The 20295-nt window shown below is 38.8% G+C and overlaps 1 long non-coding RNA gene across 1 annotated transcript in view; it reads right to left on the bottom strand.

Annotated features, from left to right (window-relative positions):
* Positions 1-3880: 3880 nt before the first annotated feature.
* Positions 3881-20295, bottom strand: part of LOC308652208 — a 295262-nt gene continuing 278847 nt past the window's right edge. Inside the window, exon 3 of the long non-coding RNA XR_014022754.1 lies at positions 3881-3951. This is a non-coding gene — a long non-coding RNA (uncharacterized lncRNA). The remainder of the gene's footprint in view (positions 3952-20295) is intronic.

Raw genomic sequence — 20295 nt, 5'->3', positions numbered from 1 at the left:
TTGAGTATCTTGCCTTCAACAATGGTTGCTCTTGATTTATTATTTCTTCATCATAATTTCACATTTTGATCATTCTGCACTTCCCATGCCTCCCTCCCCATGCCCAGCAGGAGCTCCCCCTCCCACAGAGGGAGTAGGGAGTATCCCCGGGGACAGATGGCTCCTGAGCATGGAACCCATCTAGGGTCAGAAAAGCCTTTAGGCACCAGAGAGAAAAAGAAGTTAGCAAAATGTAAAGTGTCTTTATTACAACTCAACTGGTTTTTAAAGTTTCCATTGCTTTTCAGCAAATGTGTTTTCTTCCTCTCCTGGAACTGAGAACATATGTGCTGCCTGGCAGATGATTTCTGCAACTCTTAAAGTCAGGATTGGAGAAGGCTGACTCACAATTTCTTACATGGCACGTGTGAAATCTTTCAAGAAAACTTGGTGGGGGGAGGTGAGAGCCACAGGATTTCGGATGATGCTCTCAATTGCTATTAAATTCATACAAAAAGGAATTGATTTGTTCTTTGGTCCTATTTCTGACCTTTTTAACTTTTGTTTTTCAGCAACAGGAAGAGATGTGTTGAACAAAAGGTACCATTGCTAGGAAGTACAGAAAGAAGGTAACATTTACAGAGAGCTGTGGTTTTCCAATCACCTTAATCATCTGATCCTGTGGCATCCCTGCGATTTAGGTTTTATCTGTGACAAGGACAAAAGCTCTCAGGGATTACACAGCCATTGAGACTTTATTGACTCTAATCATGGAGTTCTTTGCACTGCACCGTATGGTATTTTTTTAAAAAAGGTTCAAACAGTTCAGCTTTTATTCAAATTAAAGTACCATACAGAATGGGAAACTACAACGTGATTCCTGTTAAAATAATACTTTCGAGGAAATGTTTCTTCGGCTGTCACTATAACTCAGTCAAGCACGTGACAGGTGCTCTTTTGCAAAACGTGGGTCTCTAACATCACGCAGAAAATGCTAGATCAAGGACTGCATGCAAGATGTTGTATGGGCTATCAGTAATTAAGTCTGACTGCCTGTGGACAACCACAGGGACAGGACACCCCACCACACACACACACGCACACACACACACACACACACACACACACACACATTTAGAGTCTTGAGGATTCTAAGCTTTTTATATGTTGCATATAAATGCAACAAGATGTTCAACAAGGGTCGTTTATTGCCCTTGAAAAGAGGTCACAAAGTACTTCCTTTACCTGCCTTTTTCATCATGCATTCTGGGAAAGGTTTTGGTGGAGTACCTGCCTGGGGTCTGTAGTAGTTCCACACTCCCAAATGGGACTGTGTATGTGCCTACAGTGGGAAAGCAAGGAAGCTGAACTTACAGATGATCTAGTCTGACCTGAGTAAATGCAAACATGGATTGAGGTAGCTCTTTGAGAGGCAAATCTCCAACGCTCAGAAAGGAAGAGAACTCCAGCAACCTGCACAATGGAGGCCAGAAAAAGGGGACAGGAGCCAGAGTTACTAACAACAGTGATTACTGCTTCATTCTGAAGCTTGATTCAAATCCTGCTCTTACTAATGGGTGTCTGAGTGACCTTGAACAAGCACTTGAATTCTGGATTCTCATCATCCAGTGTGTAAAATGGGAATAACACCACATGACTCTTGTATGTGGTCGTGGTCACTGGGATTAAAAGATAACACACAGCACAACATGTGGCACACAGCTGATATTGAATAAGTAATAGTTTGTGGCATTGTGATTATCTCCAATCTTGGAATTGTAACATCACCAATGCTATAATTTTAAATACATTTATTCTTTATACTCTAGCAAACTAGTTCAAAGCCTGTTCTTCAAATACATTATTTAATTTGGGCTAAAAAAAATCCCTGTAAATGTTCTGCTCTGCTTATCAAAGGCTCTCTACAATGCTTACCCAAGCATAAGTAAATTACACAGGATACTGTTCCACCTTCTATTATTCTTCTTGAACCACATTCCATGTGGTAAAGGGTCAGTTTCTTTACCTCCACTTCCCCCCTACCACATTTCCTACCCTAAAAAGATGCCAGTTAACTCTCCTCTGAAAGTGAATTTTCACCTTTATTTTAAGTAGTTACAAGTTCTTTTAGTACCCTCCAACCCCAATCCATGCAACAAAATAGTCACAGGAGAGAATTATTAGAGCCTTTGCCAGAGTCCTCCCACTGAGGGTGCTGACTTTGTAATGAACTACGCATCCATAAACGGGTGACTCTTTGATCTCTTGCTGCTTGTACAACTCTAAAGAGAAAGGCATTCGGTCCAACCACACAGAGAGAGGGACAAAGGTTATTTATGGTAGCCTCTGACTCTAACTTTAGCCTGGCTCTTTAAAGATTCAAATACACACATCATTTTGACTGCCAAATCTGTTCCCTCCTCTAATGGCTGTGTCTAATGGGACGGCAGAATAAGAATGTCTGATTTTTGCCTTCTCCCTGGGGTGAGAAAGGTAGCCGGTTTGGCAGAGACAGTCACAACAGTATTTATAGAGACAGTAGAAAATAGAATCCATATGCTTACAAAAGGAAACCCGAGTAAATCACCAGGAGCAAAGAGACATCCTGAACTCCTTTTCTGAGGCCTGCTGGCTTCTGGCAGAGAGTAAACAGGACCTACCACTCAGCTCTCTGGCTGCACAAAACCCAGCATCACCACGCCCTTTGTCTGATGATGTGCCACCAACACTGTCACTTTACAGAAGGAGGGAAAAGAGCTTCTTTTGTTCCTTGAGTTCCAAAGCTACTTTGCAAGCCTGGCTTTTGCATTAAAAGTGAAATGTCCTATGTCATAGCTGGTGTAAACATGGAAACCAAGAACTCTGGGTTCCAGTGTTGCTGAAGCTCCATTTGGTGGCTTCCTGATGACGAGTGTCGGATCATGATGTCTAAAACCCTTCTACTCTTAATATGTTCTGATGTGTGCCTGAGTGTTGATCCTCATAGCTTACTAAACAAAAACCAAGTTGAATAAAAATACTGCCATGTCAGGATCTCTGTTCTCTTTGTTGTCTTCTTCTGGATCAAATATTAACATTTTACAACTTGGTATCAGAAGGGTAAAGGCTATCTGAGGACCTCAGTGATAGGTGAAAAGTCCAAATGGACATGACTTTTATTAGTGTCACATTAAAGTGGCATAATCCACTGAGCAGGTGAATTTGTGATATTGAGTTTGGGCTGAATGAATATAGCTAAAGTTGGGGGTTAATTGGGTTCATTCACTGTTCCAGACAATCACGGCCATCTGCAATAGTGTTATTTGGGCAAAGCAACAAGACTCAGTGACACTAGTTTATATATTTTTTAATAAATTAATTTTAGCCTGGGTAGGCCTAAACAGGGATTTTATTTTTGATGCATCCTCTCCACTCCATAGACACAAAGTCATCAGATACATACACAGGTCTCCATGTTGTCTGGCAGAACATCATGCTCTTTGAGCATTTTCTTATTCCTCAGTCATTGTGATGGCTTCAAGCCAGAGACTGAACACAAAGGCAGACTATAAATTAATATGATACATGGCCTGAAAAGTAACACATATGTTGATGGCACTGCCTGCAAGACCAAAGAAAGAAGGGCTTAAAGAATAAAACAGCTGCGTCTCAGAAGGAATACATGTGGAAGACCGTACAGCTCAATGTAGACACTTTGTTCCACGTGGCTCAAGGCAGGAATTAAAGAAGTCAAGTTTCATAGATAGGCCTTGAGCTCATAATTCAGGTGCTGTCAAGATGATCAATGCTCATTTTTATGATTTAATAAAAAGAACAGAACTTACCTAAAAAGAAAATAAGGAGGAGGAGGACTCCACAGATGAGTAGTACAGTCCTATGGGGAAGATATCCACGGGCTTGGGCCGGTGGCTCCACTTTTGTATCTGGGATGCTGTGTAATCAGCTACAGACTTAGGACCCCAGTATCTCCATCTGCAAAATACAAATAATAATGTATTTCTTTCTATAATGTAACTACTGGCTGAAAAATTAGAAACTCATGCTGATTAAAACACAGGAGGTAAGCAAAGAGTAAACAGCCCATGTGACTATGATATGTAAACCAGGATTGTGTTGTCATCTCACATGGCTGTTAGACAGTAACTCAAAGGCATGAATTTTAACTTCCAGTCTTCCAGTATTTTCTCCAAAACATTTGTTGGACACCACCAAGAAAAGCAACCATAGTAAACTAGATCAACCATAAAAATAAGGGCAGGATTCTGTAGTTGAGTGCAGGAGGAAATCAGGAGAGGCCAATTGAGAATCAGAGAGGCCAAATGACTTGCTTTTCTGTTCCCTTTGTTAGGGTGTGAGGGGAGCTACCATGTGTCACTCAGAGAGCCAGCTGTACAGAGATGCCTGGATTCTATTAGCTGGCCAGACAGGAATGGCATGGGAATGTAAATAGGTCCAGAGGCTGGACCACTGGTGAACATGAGTTCCCCACTGCAAAACTTCCTAAAGATATTGAAATCATGGGTGATCCTGAAAAGCACCTCTTCTGTGGAGGGAAGTTCCAGGATCATTGAGGAACCCTGAAAAAATGGAACTTTACATTGCCATCTTTTCCTACAATCAATAGATTTATGGGCTACTAGAGCTAGGGTGATTCAGTTGATGTCGGATAGCCAGATGCACATAGAATAGCACAATGGTTTAGACCAATGGAAATGTGTTTTCCTCTTAGGATCCAGAGAAATACATTTCTTTTTATTAATATTTATTTTTTAGTTATAGGTGGACATAATATTTTTATTTTATTTTCATGTGGTTCTGAGGATCGAACCCAGTGCTTCACATATGCTAGGTGAGTGCTCTACCTCTGAGCCACAACCCTAGCCCAGAGAAATACATTTCAAGTAGAAAAAAAAATGGTGAACGGAATTATGAAAAAATCCACTGAAAATAAAATAAATTGCAAAAACATTATTTTTTAATCCTAAAGTAGTCATGTTTTATAAAATATTGACTATGCCCTATTATTTATATTATTTCTTATGCTGAGTTTGATTAGTTATGAATGCTATACTATTTAAAGTTATTTTATAAAAATTTCCTTTGGACATTAAAGTGATCCAGTAGAAATTATATATAACTCAGGGGGAGATAAGAGGCTCAGATGTCAGAGAACTTGAAATCAATGTTACTGGGGAAGCCATTTATACTCTGGGCTCAGTTTCTGCACCAATAAAATGAAGTTATGAGGTCTTGGACAGTCAGGAATAGACCTCTCAACTATGTTAATCTATATTCAAGGACTTAATATTGTTTCTACAACCATTTCATTATGAGACTTTATGCACATTCTTACATACTCTGAGTTCTTCCTTTATTTAAAACTGGTGACATAATTTTCTTTTCTCATAGACTCAGTTTCCCATGCCAAGGAATGGCATCAAAATTGTGAAATACTAAAAATTGAAAGTCACTAACCAAGTAGCTGACTCTTTACTAAGCCCATTATTAACTTAAATACTTTCTAACTTAAATACTCTCTAGAAAAATAGATTTTTAAATTTTAATTTGTTCTAATTAGTTATATATGGCAGTAGAATGCATTTTGACACATCATACATAAATGGAGTATAACTTTTCATTTGTCTGGTTGTACCTGATGTAGAATTACAGAGGTCATATAATCATATATGCACATAGGGTAATAATGTCCCATTCGGCCTTTGGTTCTTTGGGATGGGTTTATTTTTTCTTAGCATTATATTTTTCAGTTCCATCCATTTACTGGCAAATGCCATAATTTCATTCTTCTTTAAGGCTGAGTTATATATATATATATATATATATATATATATATATATATATATATCACAATTTCTTCTTTTTTTATTGGTTGTTCAAAACATTACAAAGCTCTTGACATATCATATTTCATACATTAGATTCAAGTGGGTTATGAACTCCCATTTTTACCCCAAATACAGATTGCAGAATCACATCGGTTACACATCCACATTTTTACATAGTGCCATATTAGTAACTGTTGTATTCTGCTGCCTTTCCTATCCTCTACTATCCCCCCTCCCCTCCCCTCCCATCTTCTCTGTACCCCATCTACTGTCATTTCTCTCCTTGTTTTTTTCCCCATTCCCCTCACAACCTCTTATATGTAATTCTCACAGTTTCTTTATCCATTCATCTGTTGAAGGGCACCTAGGTTGGTTCCATAGTTTAGCTATTGTGAATTGAACTTCAATAAACATTGATGTGGCTGCATCACTGTAGTATGCTGATTTTAAGTCCTTTGGGTAAAAACCTAGGAGTGGGATAGCTGGGTCAAATGATGGTACAATTCCAAGTTTCCTTAGGAATCTCCATACTACTTAGAAAAGTAGATTTGATCCCACATTACTAACAAGAAAGCACAGCTTATAAAGAAGAAAGGTTTACTTTGACTCATGGTTTCAGATATTTTTGTCCATGATCACTTGGCTGTTACTTTGGGCTGGTGATAAAACAGTACAACATGGCAGAAGTACGAAGTACGTAGTGGAGGAGGCCTATTTACCTCATGGTGGTCAAGAAGAAAGAGGAGGAGACGGAAAAGGGTAGGGTCCTGATATCCCCTCCTAGGGCACACATCCAGTGATTAAACTTCTTCCCCTCAGGCCCCACATCTTACAGGTTTCTCCACCCACAATAGTACCATGAACTGGGAACCAAGCTCACATGGACCTTAGGGGACATTCCAGATCCAAAGGATAGCAAAAAGTCTCTAGGATGAAATAATGATGAGTTTCCTGGTGAGTAATAGACCCAGATTTGAACCCAGGTTGATCGGACTTCAAAGTTTGTGATCTTTCCACTTATGTAAACCACTAAGTAGGTTGAGGAATGATTATTTCACTTAATAAAATATTTTAAACATAGCTATTTGTTTCAAATAATTATTGGGATAATAATATATTGCTTGGATATCTTTATAAATAAATTCTTGAGAGGTGAATCTGGAAAATTCTAAATAATTTGGGGGAGACAATTAAAAAAATATATATATCAATAAGATGATGACCACATGGAGTGCCAAGTCTTGTGTCCTACACATTATCTCATTTAATTCTCTGAACAATCTTACCAGCTAGGCACTGTTATTGCCTTTTTGTAAATGAACACACTGAGGCTCACCGAGGTTAAATGAGTGGTCCAAAGTCACATCATAAGTGACAAAGCTTGATCTTAAACTCTGGTCTGTCTAGCTCTATAGCCCATTCTCTCAGTAGCTACTGTGTTCCTCTGTTGTCAATAGTTTGCTCTTCTGTGTGAATAAATTTACTGTTTGAGACAATTAGTCCTAAGCTGCTTCTACCACCCTTTCCTCTTCTTTGAGTGTTATCTTCTGTCTTCCCTACTCTCCCATTCCATGATATCACATGGGTCTCCTGGTTGCCCCTACTTCCACAGCTCACCCTTCTACTAAATTTGCCCAATCCTATCTTTGTTGTAAAGATATGGAAAGCAGTATGGAGATTCCTCAGAAAAGATGGAATGGAACCCTCATTTGACTCAGTTATTCCACTCCTTGGTTTATACCCAAAGGACACATCAATGTGTACAGCAGCTCAATTAATAATAGCTAAGCTATGGACCCAACCTAGGTGCCCTGCGGTATATACACACAATAGAATATTACTCAGTCTTAAAGAAGAATGAAATTATGGCATTTGCTAGTAAATGGATGGAGCTAGACAATACCATGCTAAGTGAAATAAGCCCATCCCAAAGAACCAAAGACCAAATGTTTTCTCTGCTATGTGGATGCTAATTCACAAGAAGGTGGCACACTAGGGAAGAATAGAGGTATTTTGGACTAGAAAGAGGAAAGTGAAAGGAGGGGAGGAGGTGAGGATGGGAAGGACAGTGGAATGAATCAGACTTTATTACCCTCTGTGCATACATGACCATATGACCAGTGTAATTCTACTTCATGTACAACCAGAAAAATGAGAAGCTACACTCTATTGACTTATGATATATCAAACAAATTCTATAGTTATGTATAACTAATTAGAACAAATAAAAAATGAACCCCAGTTATAAATAACTGTAATATGCTATTAAAGTAATTGAATAAAATGAGAAAAAATATGTTTTTTCTTCCTGTCCCTTCCCCTCCTGAATCTTTGTTCCAATGGCTATTATTATTATTATTATTATTATTAGTGCTGGAGCTTGAACCTAGGGCTTCAGGCATGCTAGGCAAGAGCTCTATCACTGAACTACACTCCAAGCCATAGACTCTTGCTTTTCTTTCCTGCTCATACTACTGCATGTGAGAGAGAAGAAGAAAATAGCAGTTTGAGAAAGTTACATATGAGAAAGCAGATGAATTGTGTGCGCACACCTATTGTAACAGCAGAAAGGCAAATGTATTGTGAATTATTTGCTGATCACTGGGTCTTGTGAGGATATAATTAATAATAATAATCCATTGCTTGATTATCTGTGTAGTAAATAACATTCTCTAGGGGCAAGTCTGAAGAGAATTCAGACTAATTGGGGGAGATAATTGAAAATTATATTATATTTCCCAATATAGTTTTATTCCTTTTACACAGAGTAACTTCAGTTACACTACTAAAATGGTCAACTGGAAGTCCTTAATGGATTTTATTATAATGAATGAAGAAGAACATTAACAATTTTAACAATCTGTGGTTGTTAAAAAAAATAAATGAGTGCACTGAAGGTACTTGGATTAACCTGAACATCTTATCTCTGAGTAAAATAAAAAGGCCCCTGGGATAATTTGAATATTGTTACCCAGTTTGTAAGGTTTAATAAGAATCTACTTGATCAATATTAACTTCAAATCAGCTTAAAGTTTATTTAAAAACTCAAAGATTTTGAAAGAAAAGGATCATGAAAACCACTGAGTCTGAGTGCATGAAATTTTACTGTCAGACTATTGCAAGTCACTGTGGCAGCAGAATTACAGAGACATCCTGTGATTCCGAATGACGCGTTAATCATCAAAGGGTTATCCCATGACAGCCCAATATTTATGAGAAACTTGCTTTTTTTTTTGGTGACAGAATTTCTCCCTCTGGTCCACTGGCTGCCACTCAGATTTTGTTTGAGAAATCCAGTCTGGCTGAATAAACTGGCTGTTTAAATGCAAGAATGTAAGATGCGATTTCTCCCAAATGTGAAAGGGTGGATGATATTCAAGATGTACTATTTGAAGAGTATAAACACGAGGGTATTTTATGTAGTTCCTATTAAATAAAGCATTTTAACCCTTTGCTAGTCATCATTGGTTTGATGACACAGTGAGGGTCCCCCCCCAGAGCATCCTGTGGGCTCACTATGGAGGGCTGGTAGACAGAGCGCCTCCTGAAAAGGAGGTGAGATTCAGCTCTCTCAATTGCTCTAATGGTGCCTCAGGGGTCAGAAGTGGGGCAATCTGAGTAAAGCAGTGACTTCAGACCTGACTCAAGCCCAGCCCTAGTGGACCTGAACCTGAGCTCCAGGGAGAGAGGAGATTAAGAATGAAATAAAAGTTCTGTGAGCAAACGTGGGCCCTGGCTGGAAGTTAGCAGAGAGAAGGGATAGGGGGCTAAGCAATGAGGGCCAAAGGAACAGATCTGCTCATCTCAGACTCCCTGTGTGGTTCCACATCATCCAGAGACTAATGTCCATGCCTCCAAGAGATGACCATGACATTGGTCTATCAAGTTCATGCCTCTTGGTTTCATTTTCCACCTCATCTCCTACCACATTCCTCATAAGGATTCAATGCCCAGGTTATGGCTGAACTACCTGCAGACACTTATCTGACCATGTTCTCTCAGGACTCCAGTATATGACTTTGTCTGGAATGTTCAGTATCTGCCTGAAAAAAATCCCCTTCCAGGAAACTGGAACGATAACTTTCTTTTTTTTTTCTGCCAAAGTCCATCGCTAACTCCTCTTTGCTAAAAGCACAATAGAAAGTAGTGACCAATTGTGTGGTACGGAGGGACAGCAGTGGCTTGAACTTAGACATTATCTAGCTTAGGTCAACACCTGCTTTTGGCAATCAGGAACTTTCTCCAGGAGAAACCCAGCCTTCATCCTTTTCTTTTGAATCTTCCTATCCAAATCACCACTTTCTACATCTAAAGCAGGCCTGTGTAAGTCAGTTAACCTCTTCAAGACTCAGTTTCCTCATCTGTAAAATGGAAAAATAATAATGATGGCAATAAAAAGACATGCATGTCATTTAGTTGTCTTGGTCATCAAACACATATTTGTGAACCATACACTGTCTGGCATATAGCAAGGAATCCGAAAACTACATCTTTTCATGTGTCTGTCCTAGCATATCAAAACTATTTGTTTACTTCCTATCTCCTTTAGGAAAATATGCAATCTTTTGGGGATGACCTGTGTCTCATTCACTTTGTGTTTCTCAGTAATATTTGCTACACAACTCCATCATTCCTTCAGTAAGAATTCACTGAATGGCTGCTCTCTGTGCCAGATCTATGAATGAATGGGCTTGTGAAAACAGTATATAAGTAACTCCACTTATTACATAATGACTGTTACATAGTATGACTTATCTCAGATTATGAATAGGACTATGTTTCAATTAAAATATTCTCACTTGGACAGTAAGAGCAGCAATATACTATATACCTCCTGCTGCCTGAGGACTAAGCCACCAGGTACCACAGAGCACAGAAAGGACACTATACCTACAGCACCATTTTGGATTCCTATGTGCCTGATGCTAACTGTATAAAGGTATGCTGCTGAGGAGTTGGATTTTAAAAGGACACAATGTGAGAGATTCTACAATATCCATCACCCTTGCAACTGTGCTGTGACTTCTAGAGCCATCTTGGTAAATCAGCAGTGGGCACATGGAATTTTCATTAGCCAGAATATTTGAATACATTTTCTTGTCTTTAATGGATATTAGGGATGTATCCACTCTTCAAAATTCCTTTCCTCTGGAAAATTCTCTCTGATGTCAGACAGAGAACCTGTCCTCCCATCCTCCAACTTAAGGAATCTGAAAGAGTAAGATCCTTCTCAGGTCTTCCCCTCTCCATTCCTCATCATTTTTCAGCATCCCTGGCAGAAGTGTCCAGGAAGGTGACACGGGTCCACTTTAAACCCCAAGGGAATGACTCAGAGGCAACAAGAAGGATGAAACCAGAGAGGACAGTAGCGTGAAAGTTCAGGGTAGCCAGGAATGGCTGAGGCAGGAGGCTGGCCACATTGCTCCTGCCCCTTAACTCTCAGATCCCACCCAGCTCTCTTGGTGGTCTGAGACTGGCTACTTTGCTCCCAGAGTTGGTGAGGCCCCATTCTCTAGCCCAGGTCGGCTTGTTTCTTGCAGTTGGGATTCTCCTTGGGCAAATGCACAGCCTTCACCTGCTGTTTGAATCTTCCTCTTCAAATCAACTAACAGACTACACAAAGCAACTACTATCAAATACACAAACAACAGTGCAATCCACTTTTTCTGTATTCTCATTTTTAGATGCAATGCAGTATTTTGTTTTTAACCAGTTGTTTAATATTAATAAGCAGAAGCAAAGTAGAAAACCAGGAAATATTACGTATGGCCATTTTAGTGGTAAAGCTATTCTCAGAAGCATGAATATAAAACTATCTCAATGAGAGACTCGGTTTTGAATATTTAAATACTTGTTTAAATATACTATCTATTATGCTGTAACTTCATCAATGCCTCCTTTTTCTCTTGGAAATATTTCCAGAGCCTAAATAAAGAACCACAGTCAAACATTAAATCTGGAACTTAGTTTCCAACTGTTTTTTAAATCAATAATCTTTCCTCATTACAAACATGCTTGTGTTTTCTTCTTTTCACAGAATAAAAGTATTTTCCGTGAAAATGTGAAGGCCCTCAGAAGTCTTTCTTGATCCATTAAGATCACTGAGACCTTTTATATGTATTCCATTGCCCCAATTAATTCTTCCCTGTTGTTTGGAATTAAATTCAGAACACAGCATCAAGGAAAGTCACTGGCCTTTTAACTGTATCAACCATGGCTGAAAGATTAAGAAATATGAGAAAATAATGTAAGATTTATCAAAGACACAGCTTCCTCTGGCCATTGGTCCCAAGCCTGGTCTCCATGGTAGGGCCTCATTCCAGGTACTACATTGCTGACCCTCCATCAGCATTCCATGTATTCACATTGACACTGCAGCAAAAGAGAAGCAGGAGGGAAACACATCTGGGAAATAAGAGCCTCTGGCTAAGAAACACGTGGCCTCTGAGACCTGAAGTTTTGGAGACCAAGGAATCTCTCGGGATCCTTTTCTGCATTGAGGGTTTGATTTTATTGAATTGAAATTCTAGAAATAAAGATATTTCAGGGAAAAAGGCCAGACTGCAAAGGACATGAAAGTAAGTGGACCACAAAGAAAGAAAGAAAGAAAGAAAGGCACCAGGGAAAGAACATTTGTTTGAAGACTTTGCTAAGGGGGAGTCCTATTTTGTTTCTTTTTTCTTCCTCGTTTTTAATGTAAATGAATTTGCTCACGTTTGAAAGCGAAAGAGAAAGACTGAGACGGAGGGAGGGTAAAACTGAAAAGAGTGGAGAGGAAGTTCCAGAGGATGGATGGGATCCAGAGGCCCAGGCAGAGAGATTGGTCTTGGAGAAGAAAATGACCCCCTTTCCTTTCTTTCCAGGGTCAGGGAACGATAAGCAAAACCAGCCAATGTCTGGAGAGAAACCACTCCAACTATGGACATAGCTTTGTCCTTGGTTCATTCTCTAGACCTCCCATACAATCCAACTGGCACTGGAAGGAAGAGGAAAGGAGAGAAGAGAAACATGGCCCCAGAAGTAGGGTCCTTGGAAGAAAATACAAGGTCACTGGTACCCAAAGCCTTTAATTCCTTCCATGGACACAATACCACCAAAAATGCTATCACACAGTTCAAGTCTGTTAACTCTGTATATCTGGAATTAGATGTAAAGTAGATGTTTGAATTCCAAGGAGTTAAATGAGTTGTCAGGGAAGGGAAGTTTTCAGATAGGAAATATTATTCTGCGGCTTTCCAGCTTGAGTCTTTCCCCTATAACTACCCACCACAAATTATTTTTGTAATAAAAACAAGCTCCTAGAACAAATTAATTACATGGGAGAGCAACTTACATTTCACTGCCGTTTTCATAATATAGTTTTTTCATCAAATATGAGTTAGCCAAAGTAATTAGGAAAAATGATTAGCAAAGCTCTTTATTGAATATGGAACCAAGTAATTTAAAAAAAAATAAAGCTTTTCTTTTTCAAAATCACTTTAAGCCTATATTTTTCTTTGAGCAGTAATTGGTTTTCCCTTCAACAATGAGTTTTTGGGGGATGTGGGGTAATCTGGGAGAATGTAGCTCTTCTCATGAAAATAATACCCAGTTTTGTGTGTGTGTGTGTGTGTGTGTGTGTGTGCGCGCGCGCGAGAGTGCTTTCACTGTAGAACTTCCTACAAGTTGGGTAGGATCTTGAAATGCAACTGCTTCTTCCTTAAAAAGCTTTGAAAGAACAAACTACTGAAATCCCAGTCCAGATCATTTGTAGGAGAGACTTGGGAGTTAGCTCTATAAAAGGTTAGACCACTAAGCCCTTCTAGTTTTTAGGTAACACTAGTCTTCTAAGAAATAATGGTGGGTTTTGAAGGCTTCTGCATCTGCCCTTTCTATTTTCACAGTTTAAAGTATCTTGGATGCTTCAGAGTAAACAAGAATAAAATTCATCTGACTGAAACACACTTTTTCCCAAGTGAGCTGGTTAGATTTAGCTGGAAATTCTCAGCATAAGTTTGAAGCCGCATCTTTCTTCATTCTTTTGCATTCTGGGCACTCAGGCTTAGAGAAAAAACCCCAATTGCTAACAAACAACCAAGTTCGAAATTAAAATTTGCTTTTTCAAAAGCACACTCTTTTGAATGTATTGAAAATGTACGTGTAAATTGAGGTAAAATTTTTATTAGTTTTAGTGACTTTTGTTTTTGTGGTTATTTTTATGACTTTAATGGAATATGCAGTTTTTAAAGTACTTTGGTTTGGTAATTAGCGATTTTGGGTTGGACCAGCTGAATCTCCCCCCACCATTCTTTCAACAAATATTTACTGTAGGACTATGCTGCGCCAGACACTGTGACAGTTGTTGGGTACACAGTAAAAAGGAAATTAGCAGCCTTGTTTCTGTTTTATAGTTGCTGTCTAGTGAAGAGAAACCCACCAGAAAGAAATACTGGTCTGGTATTCTCCTCCCCACATGAAGACACTGTCTTCTTGTATTAATCAATCCATCTTGCCCCACACTTTCCTCACCCATCAGAAAACAAGAAGTGATGTAAACATGACTGCAATAACTTGAATAGCTGTCCATGATTCTTGAAGAACATAAAGACAAGATGCTTGCTCAATGTCTTTGAAATGATTGTGCATCTGCTTTTCTTAAACGCAAGAAGGGATAAATGATGGCCTTGGAGTCTGGATGTGTTCAGCTGATGGGGAAGGGCAAAAGAGGGAGGCAGAGTGTCCCTTCTCTATGAAATAGCACACACGCCCCTTTGCCAGAGATTAGTATCCCTGTTTTAATGTCGATTTGTGTTTGCAAAGTGTATTTCCATCATTTGTGACACTAATCGCAGCATCCCAGTGGGGTGGATCATTCTGTGACTTCCATTTTACTCAAGAGAAATAAGAAAAAAAGAGGTTAAATGATTTTCCCAAAGTCCATCATAGGGATGAGGATTCAGACTTTGCAAATCCCTCCCCTGTGCTGAGTGCACTTGACCATACACTTAATCTTGCCCCCAAATAAAGGCTCCATTCTGTCTCTTAACTAATTGGAATCAAGATACATTAGATAAGAAGGCGGCACCTGGTTCATAACACCGTGGTATTATTTTACTGCTGATTCAATCTAAAAACTCAATATTCTTCCAAACTTCTCAACATTTTTATGAGACGGTCCCTGGATTACCATTTCAACCTGTATCTATTCCCATGTATCATATATTTGCAAAATTGCCCTGAGAAAACATTACTTAGGAAATTATGAAAACACCCATAAAGGGAAAAGTGCTCTCTTAAAAATGAGGAAGCCATTTACCCTAATTGTGTTATATATAGACACATACACACAGCATGCCATAATGCGCTGTAATGGAATTGATTAAAGAGAAGGTTCACTTCAAGGGTTTTATCCAAAATCCTGAGATTATGAACAGGTCAGGTTTCCTGAGCTATGGTTGTTCCCCAAATGATCCTGTTGTGCCACTCCCTTTTTTCCATTTCTCAGTCGGAAGCTGAGAGCAGCACTCTCAGTATACCAGAATGCCCGGAACCAGCTCTTCTGTTATTTTATGGGATCCCCAGGAGATTGGTGACTCTCTGAGGGCAGGAGCCATTGCTGCACCCCTGGTTTTCAGCGAAATGCTTGCTACATGGAAAGAGCTGAACAAAGATTAATTTGATTGCGAATCTGTCTCTGTTACACCATGCTGCTCGTGGGCTTTTTAAAAATTTAATAACATGGATTAGAGGCCAAGCTTTCAAAGACACAGGAAAGCGAAAGTTTTCTGTTTTACAGCTTAGGACAAGGATATTATGTAATTGTAAATAATGCATTCTTATTTCAGATCTTGAGGCCAGTAGGAAATAGCTATTTCGTACAAGAGAATAAATGACAGGCTCCCAGTAAAATTTAATTCGGTATTGCTCGTGAGAAGAAAATCCAACCTACACTTAAAGATGCTTCTGTATTTACTAAATGTTTCTACAGTGTTAAAGTTTAAATGCTGCCTAAGGGCTTTAATGAAGCTCTTATACAAAGACAGAAAACGTTGTGTGGTTTGAATTTGACTTTGGTCAAGACTGAAATGATGAATAGTGGACACAGATTCATACTGCCCCCTGGTGGTGTCATGTTCTCCTCTGCTCAAGAACCTTCATCAATGTGAGAGTCAAACCCAGCCACCATCTAGGCTTCCCCAGCAACCCTTCAAGAAAGGTTTCTGAGTTGAGAGTTATAAAAATTTATACTCTTCAGTTTTTAAATACTATATTTGTCCCATTTTTCTAAAACTTGACCTTGGTACCATAGAAGTAGGCAAACTGCATATGAGGTGGATGTTAAGGTTCCAACTTAGCAAACTTGACAGGCCATGTGTGAGATGGTGTTGGTCACTGGGCTGCCCTGCTCCCAAACCTCAGCCCCAAAGAAGTTTCCTATCATCAGACCCTCAGCTACCCAACCTTCATCTCCCAAATTCTTGCATAACCACATACCCCAACCCCAACCCAGTATTCTGAATGACTAAAAGAACGTTGAGGTCATGCTTAGCTTCAGTAAGTTGTGGCTTAGAAACCAAGAAAGGCTTTGTAATGTGAGGGTTTTCCTAGCCCAGGCCATTCACATTCTTCCCTTTCTCTCTGTTCTTGAGCTGGACCAGTTGGAAGACTTGGTCTTGGCCCCTGCCCCCAGGATGGGGAGAAGCAGAGGAATTTGAACCTTAGGACTATTTCCTTGTTCTCCTGACTGCTTCGAAGTCCAATCTGAGATATAGGTAGACTGAGAAGATCCACTCCCATCCAGCATCTCTTTGGAAGAGGCTGGTTACAAACAGCTAAGTTATTGAAATCTGGGAAATCTGAAATGGCTGCACCCAGAGCTTCCTGTGATATCTCCAAAGGTATTGGCTATTTTTAATCAGAAGGAAGAGCAAATATAGATAACTATAAAGTCTTCAGCCTGGTATTAAAATTTTCCTAAAACATACTTAACCAACCATGCCCTACCATATTACCCCACCTCCAACAATTTATTTTTCTGTCTGATTCTGGTGTTTATAGTGTTTATTACCAACTTAAAATGTGTATGCATGATATTCTGTTCCCTAGAATGAAGTCCTGTCTCCTTCAATATATCATATATAACTGATACATCCATATGTCATCTATATGAAATATGGATATGTTCTAGATACATAGAATATATAAACATATACATGTATATATAATGGCCTAAGTATATTTATTCATATAGAACCTAGATATGATATAATATGTGCATATATATCATCTGTATATTCATATAAAAATCTATCCATATTTTATGGTCCAGTTGAAATTCAGGGCAGTGTCACCCCCTTTACCAACCATAGAATTAGTATCATACTTGCAGGTATATGGCCTGTGAGCCACAGGTACAAAATCTTCTTCATCTATATTTAGGTCCTAATTAGATAAGTTCCTTAAGGAATATATCTTGTACCTTTATATTCCCACTTAGCCCTTCATCTGGAGCTATACAAATCTTAGGTGCTTAGCTGATAATTAACTCCATGAAAAAAATAACAGAAACCAGTCTGATCCTGCAATAAACAATATTGCAGGAAGTTAGTTTATCAGCAAAAACTAAGCATCATTTGTATGGTGCTAAAAGTTGACCAGATAGCCCCTGGGGAACTGGGTCCCACCTCTACTTTCCTTTAGACAACCAAATTGGGTTTGCAAAGCACAGCTTTTAGGAGACATCAGAAAAATACCCAATTAATTTGATGACCGGATCAACATAGACTATAAAGGTTGTTAATTTTGGTTCTAAACCTAATTCCAACAAAGAGAAAGATCTTCATCTCACACTTGGCTTGTTTTTATGCAAAGTCTCCAGAGACTTGATTTTCCAGTGACAGTTTGTCAGTATTACTGTCACTTCCTCTCCCTTGCCCACAATTCCTGCACGTACACCACAAGGGATTTGCAATGTTACTGGTATAATTTGAATCTCGCATGTTCCTCAAAGACTATTTATTGAAAGCTTGGTTACCAGCCTGTGGTGCTCTTAGGAGCCTGTAGAATGTTTTGAAGATTGTGCCTAGGGGAAGGAAGTTGGGTCACTGGAAGCATGTCCTTAAAGGGTTTTGCACCCAAGCCCCTTCCTGTCTCCCTGCTTTTCAGCCACGATGTGAGGTTTCCTCTGTCATATGACCCACAATGATGTACTGCCTCGTCATAGGTCAAAGCAACAGAGCCACTGGACCAAGGACTGAAACCTCTGGAAATGTGAGCCAGAACAAATCTTTTCTCTCACTAAGTTGATGACCTCAGGTATTTTGTTAGAGTAACAGAAAGCAAATTAACACAATTAAATTGTTCTCCAAGGTCCTTATCATCTTATGCCCTTACAAACCACTTCCTTCCTCTATAGCCATTGTCTCACTTTCTGGCTGACACACCAATCATCAATTTATTGCCCATCAAACCCCAATGCTACCAGGTAGAAAAGGCAGTAAGCTTATGTGTTAAATAGAATCACTTGGAAAAATATTTATAGAGCAGCAATTTAAAAATAATTAAAGCACAATTTCTTAAGTTTTCATTTGAACATGGTTCTGTTGGTTCCTACGAAGCCAGTGGTACTTTAAAAAGATATGCCTCCTTTGAAGAAAATTTCAGAAAAAAAATAAATTGCATGCTTTCCTAAAAAAAAAACACAAACCATTTTAGATAATTTCTCTTTTCAACATTAGATGTAATTAATCCTTAGAAGAGGGGAGAGGCACTCATAAAAACTGAATCAGGAGAAGAATGTTGATTATTTTGGATTGGATATGAATAAAAAGTCTACCTCATTTTAAAAAGATTGTTAATAACTTAATGGTGAAGGATGTAATTCACTGAAGAGAGATTAAAATGATTTTTTAAGTCTTTAATTAAAAGAAGTAGAAAAGGGGAAGATTTAAGTAGAATTGACAAATAAAAAGATGGAAATCTAATCCTATAAATGTATAAATGTGTGGTCCTTTTTATAGCATGTGCTTAGTTGGAAAATACATAACTATAATTCAACCTTGGAAGTTAGGAGACAATACATTGAGTCAATAGTTCTCTTCCCCTCTCTCTGTTGCTAGTAACCAAAGAATTAATCCCAATTAAGATGTTTTTGCAACCTGACCTATTCCTTAGCGTTTGCAAACTTCATCATACATGACACAATGAAAAGGGTGACATAGGATCAACTTACTCTCACAGCTTTGACCACTCTCACCCTGGGTGGATGTGTGAGAAAATTACTGTATTTAGGTCCATACTCTTTTCTCTACTATCCAAGGCACTTAATATTCACTACTGGGTTTAATCCTTGCTAAAGACTGGTAGTTAGGTGTGATCACCTCTTTCTTACTGACCAGGAAACTGAGCTTTGAGGTTAACCAACTTGCAGTTCCTTATGTATTTCCCTGTTCTTACTCATTTTCTCAGGTCTGCAATACAAACAGGATCTAAATTATTTAAGAAACTCAGTTATTCCAAAGTAATTCTGACACCATATTTCTTCCTTTTGTAGCATAGAGTTTCCCTGAATAAGGACACCTAGCTAAAAGTGATAGGGTATAGGAAATGATACCCCAAAATGTGGCACCTTGGCATACCGAACGATTTAAGATGAAGGAAATTAAGCAAACTACAGAAGTAGAAAGGTCTCTCTGACTTTGTCTCTTAAAGACTCTCACAAGAGCCATGTTTTTTCCTGTATCTGAAGGAAGGAAGGAAGGTTACATAGAATCAATAAAAATATGCATTGACGGCCTTGCTAATCCCCTGCTCCCAGCTTATTACCATTAGGTCATGAACCCCTTTTGTCCAATCACACTTCTATACCACTGTCCATTCTTCATCAAACCTAAGCATAAAAATACACAGTTTTCCCTGGATCTTTGGGTTTCATTTCTGAAGACTTCCATGTCACATAAAACTTAAATTTGTCATGCTTTTCTCTTGTTAATCTGTCTTTCATTATGGAGGTGTTAGCCATGAACCTTGCCATGAGTGAGGAAAAGATATTACATCCTTTGACTTACAAAACTGTAATGATATGCCTTCAACGTCATCCATCTTCACTTTCTTTCAAAGTGACAACCTCTAAAAGTCTGGGGAAAATTTTTCCCCGGTGGGTTGAGCCTGGGGACAGAGACTTGTAATCCTGTCTAGGAAAGAATATGGAGTTATTAAAAAAAATATTTATGATAGTACACTTTATATTCAAAAAATGTTTCAAGTTCTATTATTTTCATGATACAAATCCCAGAAAGCTGAGCTCTGGAAATCTCTGTGGTCCGTGGGTCCTTTGGTCACACTAACTTCTCTGGAGCCCAGATTGTAGCTGCATTCTGTGAGTGACCTTGGACAAGTCATGAGTCCAGTAAGTTTTTCAAATCTCGAAAATGAACTGATCTACATGTCTGTGTACCTCCATGTCATGCCCCTTTCCCCTAGAGACCAATGA

Source organism: Spermophilus citellus, assembly GCF_964194105.1.
Source record: "Spermophilus citellus genome assembly, chromosome: 6".
Lineage (NCBI taxonomy): Eukaryota > Metazoa > Chordata > Mammalia > Rodentia > Sciuridae > Spermophilus > Spermophilus citellus.
Note: the sequence above shows the minus strand (reverse complement) of the source record. Positions and strands in the feature narration are given on the sequence as shown.